This window comes from Camelus dromedarius, chromosome 11 (genome assembly GCF_036321535.1).
Source record: "Camelus dromedarius isolate mCamDro1 chromosome 11, mCamDro1.pat, whole genome shotgun sequence".
NCBI classification, from domain to species: Eukaryota; Metazoa; Chordata; class Mammalia; order Artiodactyla; family Camelidae; genus Camelus; species Camelus dromedarius.
Genome location: NC_087446.1, coordinates 17,839,571 through 17,858,259, shown reverse-complemented (window position 1 = coordinate 17,858,259; position 18,689 = coordinate 17,839,571). Strand labels below are relative to the sequence as shown.

The window sequence follows — 18,689 nt, the reverse complement described above, 5'->3', positions numbered from 1 at the left end:
CGAAAAAAAAAAGGGAACTTATCATCTGAATTTTTAAAGAAGATTCCCATTACCTTTATAAGTATTAGTAGCAATGCCCTGGATATATATTATGCTAAACCAGAATACAATTTCCATAACTAGCTCTCATTTCTAAACCAGCCAACCCCAGGAAATATACAGACCTTCCAGAGGCAGGCTCAAACAACACAGGGGAGGAAATGCTGTCGTCCCTCCCAGCCTTCCCCATACCAGTAATGGCACTTCAGTCAACCAGTCACTTAAAACAGAATCTGGGACTCATTCTTCACATTTCTTTTCCCTTCATCCCCACATTCAACTTATTAATGAATTTTGTCCATTCTGCCTTTATAATGCATCCTGGGTCTCTCCCCTTCTCTCCATTTACATTGTCAGTTGGAAAGGAAAGTCCACCACCATCGCTGTCAACTGGACAAGGTCTGAAGTAGCTTACCTAGTCTCCCTGTTTCCTCTTGTCTCCCTTCAATCCATTCTCCACATGGCAGCTGGAAGGCTCGGGTCCCTCCTCATCTAAAACTCAGTGGCTTCCCATATCACTGACAATAAAACCCAATCCCCTGAACATGCCTGAGGTTTGAAAGGCCCTGAACTGAGCTACGCTTCTCAAACCTCAGCCCAGCCTATAACCACTCTCCTCTTGTTCCTTAAGCTACAGCCACATCAGTTTCCTCCAGGTTCCTCAAACTTGCCGCATCCTTTCTCACCAGAGCCTTTACAGGTGACTGTTCCTTGTCCTGCCATAGCTGTCCCCCTTTCGTCTCTTAAAACTGGCCATCTCCTATTCAACCTTCAAGTCTCTGCTCAAATGTCACTTCCCCAGAGTGACTTTTCTAACCAGCAAACCTAAAATTGGTTTGCCACCAGCCCCCTGGTTCTCCATCATAGCATCCTGTTATTTTCCTCCAAAAATCCTTCACAATCTAAAATTACATTTTTCTTTTTGTCTGCCTCTTTCTCTCTCATTATATAAATTCTAATAAGGCAGAGAGTGTCTCAGATTTGATCTCTTTATAACTATGCCTGTCACACTATGTAGGCCCTCGTAAAAAAACTGTTAAACAAATGAAAGAACAAATGAAGAAATCAAGGCTCAAAATATACAATATCTGTTCAAGGTAGGAGTTAAATAATTTTCTAAGCCAGAAGGAGGACCATAATTCCTTCTGTTTTCATCTAGCACTTGAACCACTGTATCACACTTTTCCTAAAGGAGTATAAAGCCTTGTTTTTCTTGTAATACACAGAACTATAAAAACTAAAGACTTTCAGAATCCAAACCCTAATTCCAAAGCTGCTGCATTCCATGACTACTGTGAACCACATACCTTCACTACTATAAACTCAATTATTCTGAATATGACTATTAACTCTTAATCAGTAATTATTCACAGCTATTTTCAAACTGCAAAAGATCCAGAGAATAGTTGCCACTTCAATGTATTTTTCACTGATGCATAACATCAATATGATGCCTTACTTTACTGTTAAACCCAAAATAATGAATGTTCTAAAGAGGAGTTAATATGAGCAACTTTGACCTCAAATACCACGAATATTCGTTCTGATGACTCTGTGTCCCTTTGTTCATTTGTACCCAAATTCAACTAAAAAAAAATTTTTTTAATCTACCACATAGCATTGTTATGGGGAGTTAAAATCTGTAAAATGTCAAGTACTGCTAGTGTGAACTGATGCTTAGCTAATATTTTCATTAAATTTTCTTCCATAATCGCTTCCTTTTGGTTACAGGTATCGGTTGCTGGAAGGGGACTTGGTGAGGGGAAGAAGTTATATACATCTTTCCGTTGATCAGGTAGTGACTGTATTAGGTAGCAACATTCCCCACACCAATTTCTCCCCTGTTCCTGTTCCACCTCCTCACTATAAGCAAAGTTCATTAGCAATTGCAGTCTCCTCAAAAAATCAAACTATGGGGTGTCCTACACATGCATTTGTGTAGTTTACCTCTCTCTTCTCATCATCCTTTCATTCTAAAACAGAAAGTACGGTTATGGCAACATCTGGGGACTGTCCACCAAAATCTTCAATAATCATTCAGAGACTCGTGGGTCTGGTCAAAGGCCCCCCAGCAGTCAGTCTCTCCTCACTTCAGCCCAGTCCTCACACACAGCACCCTAAGTCTCATCTTGCACTCGAGAACTTTCTGGCACTCCCCACTCCCTAAACACCTTACCTCGACTGCCACGACCTGCCACGACCTGCCACAGCCTGAAACCCTCCGCCTTCTCCTCTCTTCTCTCAGCACACCCTGTCACGAGGTCAGAGAGAGTTATCCATCAGTTTTGAACACACCCTAAACTACACGCCATGATGACCGCTGTTGTCTCCACCTGATATGCCCACTTTCCATTTATAACTATTAAACTTACCCTTTCTGTAAAATACAATTAACTTTTCTTACTTTCTTTGCTTAACGTACCTGAAACTCCCTCTTACCTCACCTTTATCACCTGAACACCTACTCACCATTTAAATTCCAAATGCTACACCCTCCTTGGAGCCCCCTAAAACTGAACCCCTACCTCCCTAACCTCAGGGAGAACCGATCACTGCACCACATGATCTGCTATGTATTCCCACGGTAGTCTGTCTCTGTCTCACTTATCACATCTCCCCCATCAGACTCCGGGTCCCTCAAGGGAAGGCACTGTATGCCCAGAACATACCACCAGTTCTTCCACTTAGTGTCTGTAAATGTATTTGCTGAAAGATTAAACCCCTCCGTGTAGCCTGCACCGTTCTCCCCCAGATCCTATTCAAATAAATCTTTTTTCCCCCTGCAGCCCCACAGCCCACTGTACCTCTCTGATTGGACGAACCCGACCACATTATTCCCTGATGTGTGGTTATGTGTGTACTTGTCTTTTCCTTCCTGCAAGACAGTCAGCTCCTTAAAGGTAAGAATGGGATTTTTCCAAGGAGGGGCTTGTGCCTACCACAGTTTCTCACATAGCAGGTGTTCAGTGAGTATTAGCAGTTTTGTAACTTTTTAAACTACATCAGAAAGGCCATCAGAAGCGGGACTCAAGATTATACTTTGAAGAGAAAACACTGTCATTCACAAAAGTTTGCACTATCAAAATCTAATTTTTAAATCATTAAAATAAGATGGAGACACCCAAACTCCCTAGTTCAGGAGTTAGAAGTTGGCAGGTAATGAAAGAATGACACCCCTTGGTGTAAAATAATAGAGAATAATAGTAACTAGGAGAAACTTGATAGAGTTTTTGGCCACTGTCAACCATTGCTGCCAAATCTTCCAATTTTTCAAAAGAAGCACCAAACGTGTATTTGTACACCGTGTCTCTCAAGCTTTTAAATGTTGGAAACCAACTCATTTAAAAAGAGTCAAAAACATTGTACAGGCCAGACTAAACACATTTGTGGGTCAAATGAGGCCTATAAATTGTCAGTTTTTTTAAATTCTCCCCTCTGGATTGATTGTTATTCTTCCTAGTTATTAAGGGCTTACTTTGAGCAAACCCTGTGCTAAGAATTTTGTGTTAATTACATGAGTATATGTGGATTCCTATGATCTGAGCATTATTGATCTGAGTAACATAGACACCCACTTCTCAGACAAAGAAACTGAGGCACTTGGAGTTTAAGTTGCACACATCAGATAGCAACATCAAACGCGTCACACTCCCATGGGCACATACAGATTTTTGTCTGACTGCAATGTAAAAATGGCTTTGAGTCATGTGCAATTCTGGGCATCCTGTTATCTTACTTCTTTTTCTCCCGGTGATCTCTGGAATACCTTATCAAGACAGTCAAGGTTGGAAACTGCTGCTTTATATACTAAAATTGCCGAAGTTTGCTATATACCCTATAAATACCCTACCTTAAGGTTACAACTACTAGTCTTTCAAAAGACAGCCCACCATAAATCCTGAATAGAAAAAAAAAAAAACCTTAAACATCATCCAAATATGAGATTGAAGCCAGGAAGCATATAAACAAACAGGAGGAAAGCAGGAAAGATTAGATGTAGAGACATTTGGAAAAGATTAAAACTAACATACTGCACTCTGCAAACACTTTTGAGCATAGACTACATTCAAAGCTCTGTGCAAGAAGTTATTTTAATAGCCTAGAGGCTATGATGATTTCAGATTCAAAAGATATTTTTCAACTTAGATTCAGTAGGATCGGTGACTAATATGAAGCAGAGGGTATGTGAGAGGGAGAAATCAGAGGATAACTCAGCAAGAAGAGGCCAGCAGAGTCATTAACCAAGATGAAGGAGCACAGGAGAAACAGCAGAGCTTGGTGTGGGGAGCCCAGGGGAGTGTACTGACAACAGAGGAGGGGATCCAGAGGGCACAGTGAAGTGGGCAGATCATCATCAGAGACACAAGAGCCAGGTGGGCTGAGGTTGAGATGGACAGAGACAAACAGCAGTGAGAGTTTGGGAGAGGACAACAGGCCAGGCATCCTTGCTTTCTGGGTGATACTCATGAGTCATAAGGAGAACAGTCAGAAAATTACCAAATTTCCTGGAGGGACATGGGGAGCGATGGAGTGGAACGATGCATTAAGAGTTGAGGTCCAAGCCTCCATATGGTACATTGCTGTCCCAAGTCAACAGTGTCCTTCTAAAAACATATTTTCGTAGATGCCTCATCCTGAACGATTTCTCATTGTGGTTCAACTTCACGGAATCATTGTCTGTACCTTAAAATGTACTCAAGGGCATTGGGTCTACTATGCAAAGCCCTAAGAATTTTATCGAGGGGCTTAGGATTCAAAGACTACTGAAGGGATTGAGTTCTGGGCCCTTAACCTAATCCAGTCAGTGAAATTCCCTCTTAATTTGTGTCACATGTGGGGCTTCTCTGATTTAGGTCTCCACTAAAAAGAATACCACTCTTGAGAAATTTTTTTAAAAAGAAGAAAAAGCTTTAAAATTCACTGAAGCGTCTTGATCAATTATGAAGTGAAACTTAAGTAATTTGTTGTGCCTCATAACATAACGCATTTATAAATTTTCCATAAGTTACAGTGGATTTAAAGGTATCTCATTAATAATGTAATTCTCACTAACATTTCTAGTTGCATTCTTGAGGGAGAGAGAAAAGAGTAAGGATATTACTGGTATGGTAGGAATTGTCCAAAATCCAGCTGCACTCACGGGAGTATGTTGTTTCTGTGAAAGTTAAATCCTTTGTAACTGTTGATAGAAATAAAGGTTGAGAACTAGTGAGCCCAACAATCTCCAAAGTCCTTCATGCTTGTAGAACATCCAGTTCCCCCACTTGCAATCCAGAACCAGGGAAGAATGGGTGGTTCACAAAGGGTCAGGGAGGGAGGTCTTTCCTAAGGGCCAAAGTCAGAGCTGAGACAACAGAACAATGCCTTTAAACTGTAAGGGAAACTGATTTGCCATCTAGAATTTTGTATCCAGCAAACTATCAATCCAAACTGTCAATTAAGGGTGAAGGTGGAATAAATACATTTCAGAATATGCAAGTCTCAAAACACTTAGCGCCCACCCTTTCTTTCTCAGAAAGCTACTGAAAGATGTGATTCACTAACACAGGGGAGGAGATGAAGACAGAGTCAGAACTGAAGAAACAGAGGCTCCAACACAAGACAGAGATGAAGGAAACACCAAGAAGAGATCCCAGAAGGACAGCTGGGTGGCAGGTCTTGAAAGCCACTGTCTAAATTTTAGCAGGTTAGGAGTCCCTAGGAAAGAAAGTTATCTCTGAAAGATGAAGTTGATAGAATAGCTGAAGTGTTAATACGAGATTTAGACAACTGGGGGAGAATTTGGGGTTAAATCTGTGATAAATACATTAAAAGAATTATCATTAACAAAGAAGATACTTGTTAATTCCAGGAAAAACAAAATGTACAAGTAAATAACAATAATTATAGCATCCTACATTACTCAATTTGTATGGTTACAGTTATTTAAATATTGAATATGAATCCAACTAAATTTTTGAATACTATAAAACTTTATGGAGAGGATGGGAGACTGGCTGGATGGGGAGAGTGTATGTGATTGGAGTGGACCATGTGTCCATTTGTAAAACATCTACCACAAAATACCTAACACCAGATGAAAGTGTTTGCCTCTCAGCAATGGAAATGTGGACGGTGGGAGAGCTGAGTTGGAGGGGCTGGTATTTTTCATAAAGAGCCTTATAGAACTGATTCCCTAAGCAATGTGAACGTAGTATTTGGATACAAAGAATATTTTAATTTTAAAAATATGAAAAAGCTTAAAAGATAGCTAAAACAAATTGGGAGAGCTGTGATTGAACATTTAAAGGAGTGGATAAGACGTTGCTTCTCCCTGAACCCCTCCCTCCCTCCTCTCGTTAAGTAGAGGTAACATGAAAATATGATTAGCAGCAGTTAAAGCCAAGTCCCCTCATAACTGGTTATGTTACTTGTGAGACTGACAAAGTCTTTCCTCCAAAGAGCTCGGCGGCTGTACTGAGAATATTAAGCGTGGGACATTTTAACACCATGAAATTAAAAACAAAGGAACTGTATGGAAAGAAAAATAAGATTGAGATTACCAAGAGCAAATGAAATCAAATCTTCATTAGAAGATAATTAAGACCAAGCCCCTGAATAATTCTGCAACTTCCCCAGGATGCTAATAATACACATTGGCAGCATCATTAGTTTCTTCAGGAACCATTCTCAACATGGCACTATTTACCTCTTCTGCTTTTTGTTTTCCTGAAAACACTTTAAATCCCCCTTGACCACCTGAAGTTATCAAAAACCAATCCACACCACTTCATTTTACTAAGATTGGCTGAGCCTACTTTGGGGAAATATGTAATCAGGGCTGCCTGTGGCCTGATCTCTCTCTTTGTGCTTTGCCTTGCTCTTTGGAGGACCAAATAATTAACTTAAAATAATCCAGCCTGGATCAATCCTGGATGCCTGGAACTTTCCTGCTGATTTGGCCTTTTCTAGTGGACATTCAGGCATGGACTAGTGAAAAATTCAGAATACCTGGTTAACTCTTTGGGCTCCAAATGTGTCTACTATAGAACAGAAGTGTCAAAAAAGCATTAGCCAGAGCCAAGAATATCTCACTCTCATTATGAGCTGGTTTGTTTTTCTCCTACTTCAACACTCCCATTTTTGAGACTTAAAAGAAAAAAATCAGGGCTTGGAGGAGGAAAAGAGTGATAATTTTATTCTGACTTTAAAATATGACAGCATAAGAGTTTCATCAGCAAGGATCTGAAATTAATTCCTTTTTATTGTGCACTTTCTTTGTGCTAGCCACCATGTTAGACCCTTTGTATAATGGGATCTCTAGTCCTCAGTATACCTCTTCAAGATCCCTATTATATCTGCAATTTACAGGAGAGCACCCCGGAGGTTTAAACAACACAGTCTTCCCTAGATCACTGGAGGAGCAACAGAAGCAGTGTGACCAGCTGGAACCCCATCTTCTCATAATCATGATCTTTCCACTGCCTTATAAGGAGGTGTGTCCTAGTAACAGAAAGTTATAACTACCCCTAAGTTGTTGCAAGGATTAAATAAAGAAAAAAAAAAAAGAAAAGAGAAGAAAACCACTGAGGCCAGTGCCCTAAATATAGTGAATATTTTATACATATTAGCTCTTAACGTGGTTACTACAGTCATTAGATATGTAAAAAGCTAGTGACCTTACCTTCCTCTTCTTTTCATTTTCTCTTCTTTCATGGCCAAAAGGAAGTAAGAGATACAATATGCCTGCAAGTAGAAAGGGGTGGCTCCATGATGTAAGACATTTTATAAGTAAATGCCCTCTCTCCAGATCTTCTCTGCTGACCAGCGCACAGTTCCTATAGGACAGACTGTTCTGTTCTCCAAGTCACAACCTGGCTATTTAACGAGTTGGCACCCAGTCTGAAACCTATTTTCCCATCTAACTTTGTCCTTCAGTAAGACCAGTACCAAAGGACTCATACTGCTTCCTGCGAGTTTCAGGACCAGTATCATCAATAAAATAATGCTTGTTGAAACGATTTATTCTTGCTCATTCCCTCGTCTCAGATACGGGCTGAGTAGTGATGTGCCCAAAGTGGGGTTTGCATGGATTCCTAACATTCTGTTTAGCAAGTCCTGGCACTGTCTTACTTGGATGTGAGCACAACAGCCATCCTACTTTGAGTAGATGACAGACTGTAGCTAACACCTGTTTTAATGCAGTTATTCCCATCAACAGCCTCTCAAAACGCTGCTTTATGCCCTCAACCAATCACTGTTTAATGCAGTTACCATACAGTTTTCCCTCTGGGCTCCCTCGCACATTCTCACATATTCTTAATCGTCATATAAATTCCTTCCCTTCATTATTTCCCAACAAATAACCACCCAGTTACAGGTGCGTTTTCTTTCCTTTTTTTCTCCTCACGTGACTGGGTCTCTAGTTCAATCTTGACTGCTTTTCTAAGTCAATCCTTATCTCCCACCTCCAGGCATTTGGCGGATGCACAGTTGCTGGAAGGGCTCTCATCTCCCACTCTCTAGAACTCTCTCGGAGTTTCTTCTAACAATAATGTGGGAAGGGAGTCCTTTGGTCTCCTCCTCAAGTGTGTGCCCACAGGAAAGATAACAAGAAGGCTCAAGATCTGGGAACCAGTATTTTGTGACTTACCACCCTGCACAACTGTTTGCCTGAGTCCTGACAGCACATGAGTGAGTATAGGTGTAATTCTCCTGCTATGACAAAGCAACATCACAGTCATGCCCTAATACAACCCACGTGTGGACATTCATTCATCCACAGATGAATCCATCCAATAAAAAATACCTTATGTGCCTGCCATGTTCTCATCACTTTGGTAAATGCCAGCGATACAAAGATTAATCAGGTGGAAACTGGATTGGAGGAGGAAGGGCCAGACTAGGACCCAGGAAGCCAGTTAAGACAATATGACAGTAGGTCAGGCAAGAAGTGATAAGGTCTTGAATGAACCCATAGAGTGACAGTGGGGCTAGAAAGCCGGGACAGAGACACGAGATATAAGGAGGGTATATCAGAATAATGTGGGTATTTATTGTGTGTGAGGAATGAGGGGAAAAGAGATGAAAGTCCAGGATGACTCCAAGATTTCTTGATGAGTCTGGGTTAATGATGCTATCATTCCCTGTTGGAGGGCTAGGAGAAATAGGTTTGGAGGGAAACAATGAGTCTAGTTTGGGAAACTGAGATACCTGTGGGCTATCAAGGTACAGATAACTACTAAGTATTTAGACTAAACCTGGAAATACAAATTTGTGAGACTGAATACTTCCCACAAAATAGAATCTCATGCTCGATGCCCTCAACAGAAATCAAACACTGTTTTGAAAGAATATTTAGGGAGAATTGCTTGCAAGACAAAAATTAACTTCACTTCAACATATTCTAAAACATTTCCTTAGGAACACGAACCATATTGTACTGGCTTCATATTGTCACAGAATTGCTTTAACGAAATTGACTCTTGTTCTGATGCCAGTGTCTAAATGGAAAGTATTTACAAAATACAGACCTAAAATTCATGGGTGCATCTTCTGGAATAACTTTGAGGATTTGATTCTTTTTTTTTTTCATTGAAGTATAGTTGATTTACAGTGTGTTAGTTTCAGGTGTACAGCAAAGTGATTCAGTTATATATATACATATACATATATATATGTATACATAAATATATGTATATATATACACATATATATGCTTTTTCAGATTCTTTTCCACTATAGGTTATTACAAGATATTGAATATAGTCCCATGCTATACAGTAGATTCTTGTTTATCTATTTTATATATAGTTGTGTGTAACTGTTAATCCCAAGCTCCTAATTTATCCCTCCCTACCACCCCTTTCCCCTTTGGTAACCATAGTTTGTTTTCTATGTCTGTGAGCCTATTTCTGGTTTGTAAAAAAGTTCATTTATATCATTTTTAAGATTCTGCAAATAAATGATATCATACCATATTTGTCTTTCTCTGTCTGACCTAATTCACTTAATATGATAATCTGTAGGTCCATCCATGTTGCTGCAAATGGCATTATTTCGTTTCTTTTTTATGGCCAAGTAATATTCCATTGCATGTATAAACCATATCATCTTTATCCAGTCATCTGTCCATGGCCACTTAGGTTGCTTCTATGTCTTGGCTATTGTGAATAGTGTTGCTATGAAAACTAGGGTGCATGTCTCTTTTCAAATTAGAGTTTTCTCCAGATATATGCCCAGGAGTGGGATTGCTCAATCATATAATAACCCTGTTTTTCATTTTTAGGGAAACTCTACACTGTTTTCCAATTTACATTCCCACCCACAGTATAGGAGGGTCCCCTTTTCTCCACACCCTCTCCAGCATTTATTATTTGCAGACTTTTGGATGATGACCATTCTGACTGGTGTGAGGTGATACCTCATTGCAGTTATGACTTGCATTTCTCTAATAATTAATGATGTTGAGCATCTTTTCATGTGCCTGTTGGCCATCTGTATATCTTCTTTGGAGAAATGTCTCTTTAAGTCTTCTGCCTATTTTTTTGGTTGGGTTCTTTTTTTTTTTTTTTTTAAATATTAGGCTGTATGAGCTGTTTGTATATTTTGGAAATTAATCCCTCATCAGTCTCATTGCTTGCAAATATTTTCTCCCATTCTTGGTTGTCTTTTCATTTTGTTTATGGTCTCCTTTGCTGTGGAAAAGCTTTTCTTAAGTTTAATTAGGCCCCATTTGTTAATTTTTTATTTTATTTTTATTTTTCCTTTTATTTCCGTTACTCTAGGAACGAGTTCCAAAAAAATATTGCTGCAATTTGTGTCAAAGAGTGTTCTGCCTATGTTTTCCTCTAGGAGTTTTACAGTATCCAGTTTTACATTTAGGCTTTTAATCCATGTTGAGTTTATTTTTGGATATGGTGTTAGAGAATGTTCTCATTTCATTCTTTTACATGTAGCTGACCGGTTTTCCCAGCACCACTTATTGAAGAGACTGTCTTTTCTCCATTGTATGTTCTTGCCTCCTTTGTCATACATTAATTGACCTTAAGTGTATGGGTTTATTTCTGGACTCTCTATGAGGATTTGATCCTTATCCTCTGGAGGCTTCCTCACCCAACTCTGAGAGACATTCTTGTTTCTTTCAGTAGCATCACTGGGTGTATTCTAAACAATTGGTTTGTGTATCTTATAGGCATTTTTTAGATTATGTAACCATGATGAGATTTCACACTGTTCTCATTGGTTTCTCAAAAGCATAGGACCAAATTTGAGACTTAGAGCGTACTTAGCCTCACCCATCCCTGGTGATATTTTGTTTTCTCCCTTATTTTTCTTCATTTCCTTTGCCTCATACTTATTTTACATTACTGAGTTGGATTTTCTTGCACTCTTACTAGTTTTAAATCATTCCTGAGACAAGGTATATTGTTTAGAAAGTAACTGTTCATTCATTCATTTACGTCCCTTTACAGTTCATGAACCCTCAACCTACAGATGTTCAGAGAGCACACACAGAAAGATGAGAAAAATGGATCACTCACATTTTAGGGTGGAAACATTATAGGAGGAACTGGCAAAGGAGACTGGAAAGAACTCATGAGACAGTTCTCTTTCTGACAGACCTGCGTCATGGAAGTCAAGAAAGGGACATTGACTGTAGATCAAATGTTGCAGAGAGATTAACTACAATAAAGTCTGCAATTAGCCCACTGGATTGGATAATCGGGCGATGATGACCAGAAACAGCAATTGCATTAACCCCATGGAATCCATTGCCTGATTTCCAAGAAATGAGTCAAAGCAGAAAATAAAGATAATTCTTGTAAAGCATTTGAGGGAAATAGGAGATATCAGAGAAAGCTAGAGGCTGACTTGTGATCAGGGAGGAAGCTGCATTTCATACTGAAGAGATCTGGGCATGTTAAAACTTCAGATTTGAGAAAGCAGAATAAAAGCACAGGAGGAGCAATAGGAAGCAGTGGGTCAGGTTTTGGTGATTGAAGGCTCAGGGCAAAGATTGAATTAAGGATTTCAGAGGCAGTGCTGATTGGGTCCAGCAGGTAGCCAGGCAGGTAGCTGCAATATGAGAAAGTCAAGAAGCTTCAAGGCTAAAGTATTGAATTTATCATCCATGTAGATGGCAAAGTCACCCTGGACCGTGGCATGATGACCACGATCCAGATACCAAAACCCTCAACAAATGAGGAGGAGTGACCTCAACTGGATGACAGCCAGAACAAGGTTAGACTGTGGTATGGTCACAAGGCAAAGTCCAAAATGGAAGGAGATTTTGCTTAAAGGTGGAAAGGAGATGGTTTGCCGGGAATAATGGCAATTTGGGGACAGTTCAGTGCTGCCTCAGAGCCTACGGGATATGTCTCTGCTCAGAGGCAACATTTTAAGGAATCTCTGTGTGAGACTTCTGCAGGGAGGCAAGGAGGAGGGACCCAGCTGGAGGAAAGCTGAACTTCAGTTGGGGCAAGAAGGTGCTGTTTGTTTGGAGAAAGGTTAGAGATGGGGGCTCGAGGAGAAAAGTTCATATCCATCCGTCTCCTATTTCCTTGAAAAAGAGATGACCATAACACACACAAGCCTCCAAATATGTAGATGTCAGTTTAAGGATGTTGCACCTGAAAAGCAAATCTGAAATGCCAAAGAAATGGAAACTTCTCCCAACACATAGGCAGTAGCAGCCGCCACAGTGTTTACCATGATGCAACCCATGCTATGAAACTTCTATTTATTTGGAAGAGGAGGGAGACAGAAGGGGGAGTAAGATGACCACAGCGCCAGTGAGTGTCTAATCTGTCATGGCGGGGGTGGAGGACACAATGCTTTTAAGGCATCAATAAATAAACAGTTCTAATACGGGATGCGGGGCACCCAGTGCTTTCCCTTTAGAACTCATGGGGAGTGGATTAGGTAAAGAGCTCTATTAACATCCTGGAGGGAGAAAACCTGGGCTTGTCGGTGTCCTTTCATAAATCAAAGGATATCAAATTTACATGACTGTCTTGCTTATAACTTTTTAAAACTTAGTTTCTTTCATGTTGTGCAGCAAAAGAAAATACCTATTAGTAGCTACAGTCACTTTGATGTTCTAATAATTCTCAGAGAGCATTTTTAAGTGAAATATAGAAGCCCATTAATGTATCACATAGGATTCAAACTCTTGGGCATTTGGGCAGGGGGTGGGGGATCCAAGTAATTGGATTTTTCTGTAAAGATTATTTTGTATTGTATATTATCACACATCTTAAAGAGTTTTAACTCTGAGCTCTGAATATTGCACAGTCTGGGTAGCAGCCAGATTGATACAATAAGTCCTAATGTCTCTAAATTAAAAAGTCAGTAGCTATTTGCCTGCTAAATTTTCAATCTGCTACATCAGTTTTTGCATGGAAACTATACCTTCTAGAATTCTACATTTTATAACTCACTTCCTCATAATAAATAATGTGTATTTAGTGCAATATCAAGCTCTGCCCTTTTTGCTTTTTTACATTTATGTAACTTTCTAAGTGTATAATTTTCTATAAAGCTAAAAAAAGGACTGTTGCAATGGTTATTTCCATCAGATTAAATGTGCATTATAAAAACAATTATGATATAAAAAAAAGTTGCTGGCTTCCTTTTCACCAAAACAACCCACTTCTAATTGGAACAGCCAAGCTGCTCGAATATTGCTATCTTATACATTTGATTAACAATCGATATGTTTTCCCCATCATTATCATCTAATTTTAAAAACTATAAGCACCTATCAAATACATGGTTCAAAGTAAAAGCAATAACTTAAAACAGACTTGCTTAAAGTAAATATTCCTGGAAATTAAAAAGTAAATGCTCATTGACATTTTCTGCCATCAAAGTGCAGCACCTCAAAAGAGAAATCTGAACCATCAATGTAGCACAGTTTACAAAAGAAATGAGACATAAAAGTTTTGATTGTATTTAAATAAACTTTTTCTGATCCACCATCTCTTGCCTGCTCAACCGCTGTTTCTCATACCACCACCACCATCCCGCCCACTGCTTTATCTCAATTTCCTTTTAGATTGGCAGTAAAATCTGACAGTGTTTTCTCGTTTGGCTGATTGCATTGGTATCATGCTAAAAATAAGAGTAATGCATTAAAAAAAAAATCCATACTCCAAGAATACTTTTGAAATTCTTCCTGATTTTTCTACTACTTTTATGGGGATTTTTATAATTAAATATTTCATCTATACTATTTAATTTACAATGAATGTGAACTAGACTTCATGAGTTTCCTTCCTTCCTTCCTTTTCTTCATTTTTCCTTTCTTCTTTCTCTCTTTCCAAATGTAAGTCAATTACTCCTACACCATGTATTAAATAATAGATTCTTTCCCCATTGATCCTAATGGCACCTTTATCATTTATTAAATTCTTGCATTCATAGTAGTTCATGCTTTCACAGTGCTTACAGCAAACCAGGCTTTGCTTTAATATTATACATACATTGCCGTTACAGAAATCCTATGCAGTATGAACCACTTTATCTTAATTTTACAGATGAGCTATTTGAAATACAGAGGGTTTACGACTTTGTCCAAGGTCACACATTACCATGCTCTAATCTGTGCATATATTTTTATCCTAAACTCTACTCTGTCCCATTAACAATCCCTCAGCTGGGATCATACTTCTAATCACCGTAGCTTTACAGCACATTTTGACATCTCCTGGTGAACACGCCCCTTTGTTCTTTTACTGTTTTCTTGCTATTTTCAATCTTTAATGTAAATTTCATCATTCACTTGACACATTAAAAATACACATATTTTCAACAGAATTGTATGAAACTGACAGATTTGGAGAGAATGTCTACCTTTATAACACTGAGTTATCCCATCCAGGAACATGCCAAGATTCCTCATTTACCTGGATCTTCCTTTTGTGCTTCTCAGCCAACGTTATGGTTTTCTTCACATAAATTTCACACATTTCTTGCTAAATTTATCCACAGGCATTATATTTTTTCCTATTTTTTTCATTACATTTCCAGTCTCTCACAGGTTAAGATATCAATCAGAAAGCTCTGGATTTTTTTGCATATTTCCCACATTTACTGAATTCTCTTATTCCTTTCTAGAAAGATTTTCAGTGGATTCAAGTGGATTTTGAGACATTTAATTATATCTTCTGAAAAGAAAAATAATTGTATCCAATTCTTTCCAATATTTGTAGTCCTTTGTTTTCCCATTTTATTTCTTTGATGAAAACCTCTAGAACAATATTAAATAAGGTGTTAAGACAGAAAGTATTGGTTATCCCCCAGTATCTATTCTTTTCTTCACCCATGGGAAACTCCAGTTTTCAGATGAGCACACAGCTATTCAGAATAAAGGCTACAGTTTCCAGCATCCCTTGCAACAAGGTGAGGCCATGTGGCCGATTACTGGACAATGTTAGCAGAGTATAACGTGGCAACATCCATGAGCATTTTTTAAAAATAGCAGACACCACAGTAGTCTCCTTTCTTCTTTACCCGTTGTCCTTTTCTCCATCCTTCTGCCTTAAATACAGATATGATATCTGGAACGGGAGTTGTCACCTTAAAATGAGAACAAAGACCACACCAGGAGTAACAGAATGAGTCTTGGTACCTGAAGAGGCCATGGAATAGGCCCTCTTTACCACCCTTAATTGCCTTTCTCCAGTTTTCTTAAAAGAAGAGAGAGAAATAAAAATCAAACCTAATCCTAACAGAGACAGTTTCGGGATAGTGAAAATCACCCTTTTTCCTGAACATAATGGGAATACCACTTGGTATGATACTGGTCATTGGCTTCTTATATATACTGTTTCTCAACTTAGGAGCTCCCTTCTAACTCTAATTTATAAGAAATTTTAAATCAGAAATGACTGTTAATTTTATCAAACGATTCTTTGGATCAGCACTGTCCAAAAGAACTTCCCACAACGATGGAAATGTTCGTATCTGTGCTAACTCCATAGCCACAAGCCACATGTGGGTACTGAGCACTTGAAATATGGCTAGTGGGAATAAGGAACCAAAAATATTAATAATTTAACTTCAATTATTCAAATTCCCATTAGAATAGCTGCATGTGGCTAAGGTCTGCCATGTTGGGCAGAGGAGATCCAGATGATCATATAGACATTCTCTTTTAATCTAATAATATAAGATATTGAAATAACAGACACAGTAATGTTGAACCATCTTTCATTGCTGAAACAAGATCCACTTCATAACACTAAATTTGACTTGCTAATATATTATTAATGTAGTAAGATGGAGAAAATTGCTTTCACCGGATCCTTAGAGAAAGCACTATGTTTGTTCAGAAGAAATGCTTCACAAATCTCTTGGGGTGGTATATAAGACGTAGAGGAAATGTGCAAATAATAAGGGTAGTGGAATTTGCCCTCCGTAATGAAGGAGTACAGAATTTTATGTCCTACACAGGAAAACTGACAGGGACAGAGTGGAGCCTGTGAGTCTGAGCACTGCATCTGCAAGAGAAGGAGAGACGTATGACGTAAGGGATACCATAGAAAAAGGAACTGGGAAGAAGAGAAATTTCAGAGATTTTTCTGCAAAATTCTAAATATCACGTGACACAATTCTTCCTTTGGTCCCCTCAAATTTTCAGTGACGTCTACAAAGATCACTAACGTTGTTGGTGTTGGGGGAGTGTTATATTTATTGGATGTGTTCACAGATATTCTGTTTTTTTGTCCTTCCAGATGTGTGGTGGGATTTAATTTTCTTAACCTCCTAAAATTGGCTGTGGTTTGCACTGACCAATAAATGTGAGTGACAGTAATACACATATATACCTCATCTTCTTTATCCATTCATCTGTCTATGAACACTTAGGTTGCCTCCATGTCTTGGCTACATAAATAGAGCTGCTATGAACACCGGAGAGCATGTCTCTTTTCAAATTTTAGTTTCCTCTAGATATGTGCCCAGGAATGGATTGCTCCATTATATGGTAAGCCTACTTTTAGTTTTTTTAAGGAATCTCTATACTGTCCTCCGTAGTGGCTGCACCAATTTACATTCCCAACAACATTCCTTTCCTCCACACCCTCTCCAGCATTTACTATTTGTATATTTTTTGATGATGGCCATTCTGACCAGGATGAGTTGATACCTCGTTGTAGTGTTGATTTGCGTTTCTCTAATAATGAGCGATATTGAGCATCTTTTCATGTGCTTGTTAGCCATCTGTGTATTTTCCATGGAGAAATGTCTCTTTAACTCTTCTGCCCCTTTTTTTAATGGGTTCTCTGGTTTTTGATATTGAACTGTATGAGTTGTTGGTATATTTTGGAAATTAATCAATCCCTTGTCAGTCTCATCATTTGCAAATATTTTCTCCCATTCTGTAGGTTGTCTTTTCATTTTATTTATGGTTTCCTTTGCCATGCAAAAGCTTTTAAGTTTAATTAGGTCTCATTTGTCTATTTTTGTTTTTATTTATGTTACTCTAGGAGTCAAATCCAAAAAAAACATCACTGCAATTTATGCCAAAGAGTGTTCTGCCTATGTTTTCCTCTAGGAGTTTTGCAGTATGTGGTCTTACATTTAGGTCTTTAATCTATTTTGAGTTTATTTTTGTATACGGTGTTAGAGAATGTTCTAATTTCATTCTTTTACATGTATCTATCCAGTTTTCCCAGCAACACTTATTGAAGAGACTGTCTTTTCTCCATTGTACATTCTTACCTCCTTTGTCATAGATTACTTGACCATAAGTGTGTGGGTTTATTTCTGGGCTTTCTATCCTGTTCCATTGATCTATTTGTCTGTTTCTGTGCCAGTACCATACTGTTTTGAGTACTGTAGCTTTGTAGTATAGCCTGAAGTTAGGGATCATGACTCATTCAGCTCTGTTCTTCTTTCTCAAGATTGTTTTGGCTTTTCAGGGTCTTTTTTGTTTCCATACAAATTTTAAAACATTTTGTTCCAGTTCTGTGAAAAATACCACTGGTAATTGGATAGAGATTACACTGATCTGTTGATTGCCTTTGGTAGTATGGTCATTTTAACAATATTTATTCTTCCAATCCAAGAACATAGTATATTGTTCCATATGTTTGTATCATCTTTCATTTCTTTCATCAGTGTCTTAGAGTTTTTGAAGTACAGGTCTTTTGCCTCCTTAGGTAGGTTTATTCCTAAGTATTTTATTCTTTTTGATGCGATAGTAAATGGGATTTTTCCTTAATTTCTCTTTCTTCTTTTTCATTGCAGATGAGATGTAATTCATATAGGAGGGAATAGTTGTGACCACCCCCAGTTATAGGCTTACATCACCCCCATTTAGCAACCAAGAAGAACAGAACTTTTCCCACAGATGTGAATACAAAATTACAGGAGAGCACTCTGATGAACTCTACTTGGGTCACATGCCCCATCCTGGATCATTATATACAAGAATATATTACATATGGTTTAACAGGATTGGTTTACCTGTGACCAGGAATCAGTGTACTGTAATATCCCACTATCATAATTATCATATAACTGATGTGGGGGAGGAGCCACCTCCAAAGGAGGGAGTGGTACTGACTGATAAAAGAAAAATGAGAGAGAAAGATAGAGGGACAAACATAATTATTAGGCAAAGCAAACAAACAAACAAACAAACAAAACACAGTAGGTATTCA

At 38.5% G+C, this 18,689-nt stretch overlaps 1 long non-coding RNA gene across 1 annotated transcript in view; it reads right to left on the bottom strand.

The window, feature by feature from the left end:
* The window catches only part of LOC116156465 (uncharacterized), a 196,652-nt gene that overhangs the window by 152,985 nt on the left and 24,978 nt on the right, over nucleotides 1-18,689 (bottom strand). The window contains exon 3 of the long non-coding RNA XR_004140296.2: nucleotides 7,703-7,764. This is a non-coding gene — a long non-coding RNA (uncharacterized LOC116156465). The remainder of the gene's footprint in view (nucleotides 1-7,702; nucleotides 7,765-18,689) is intronic.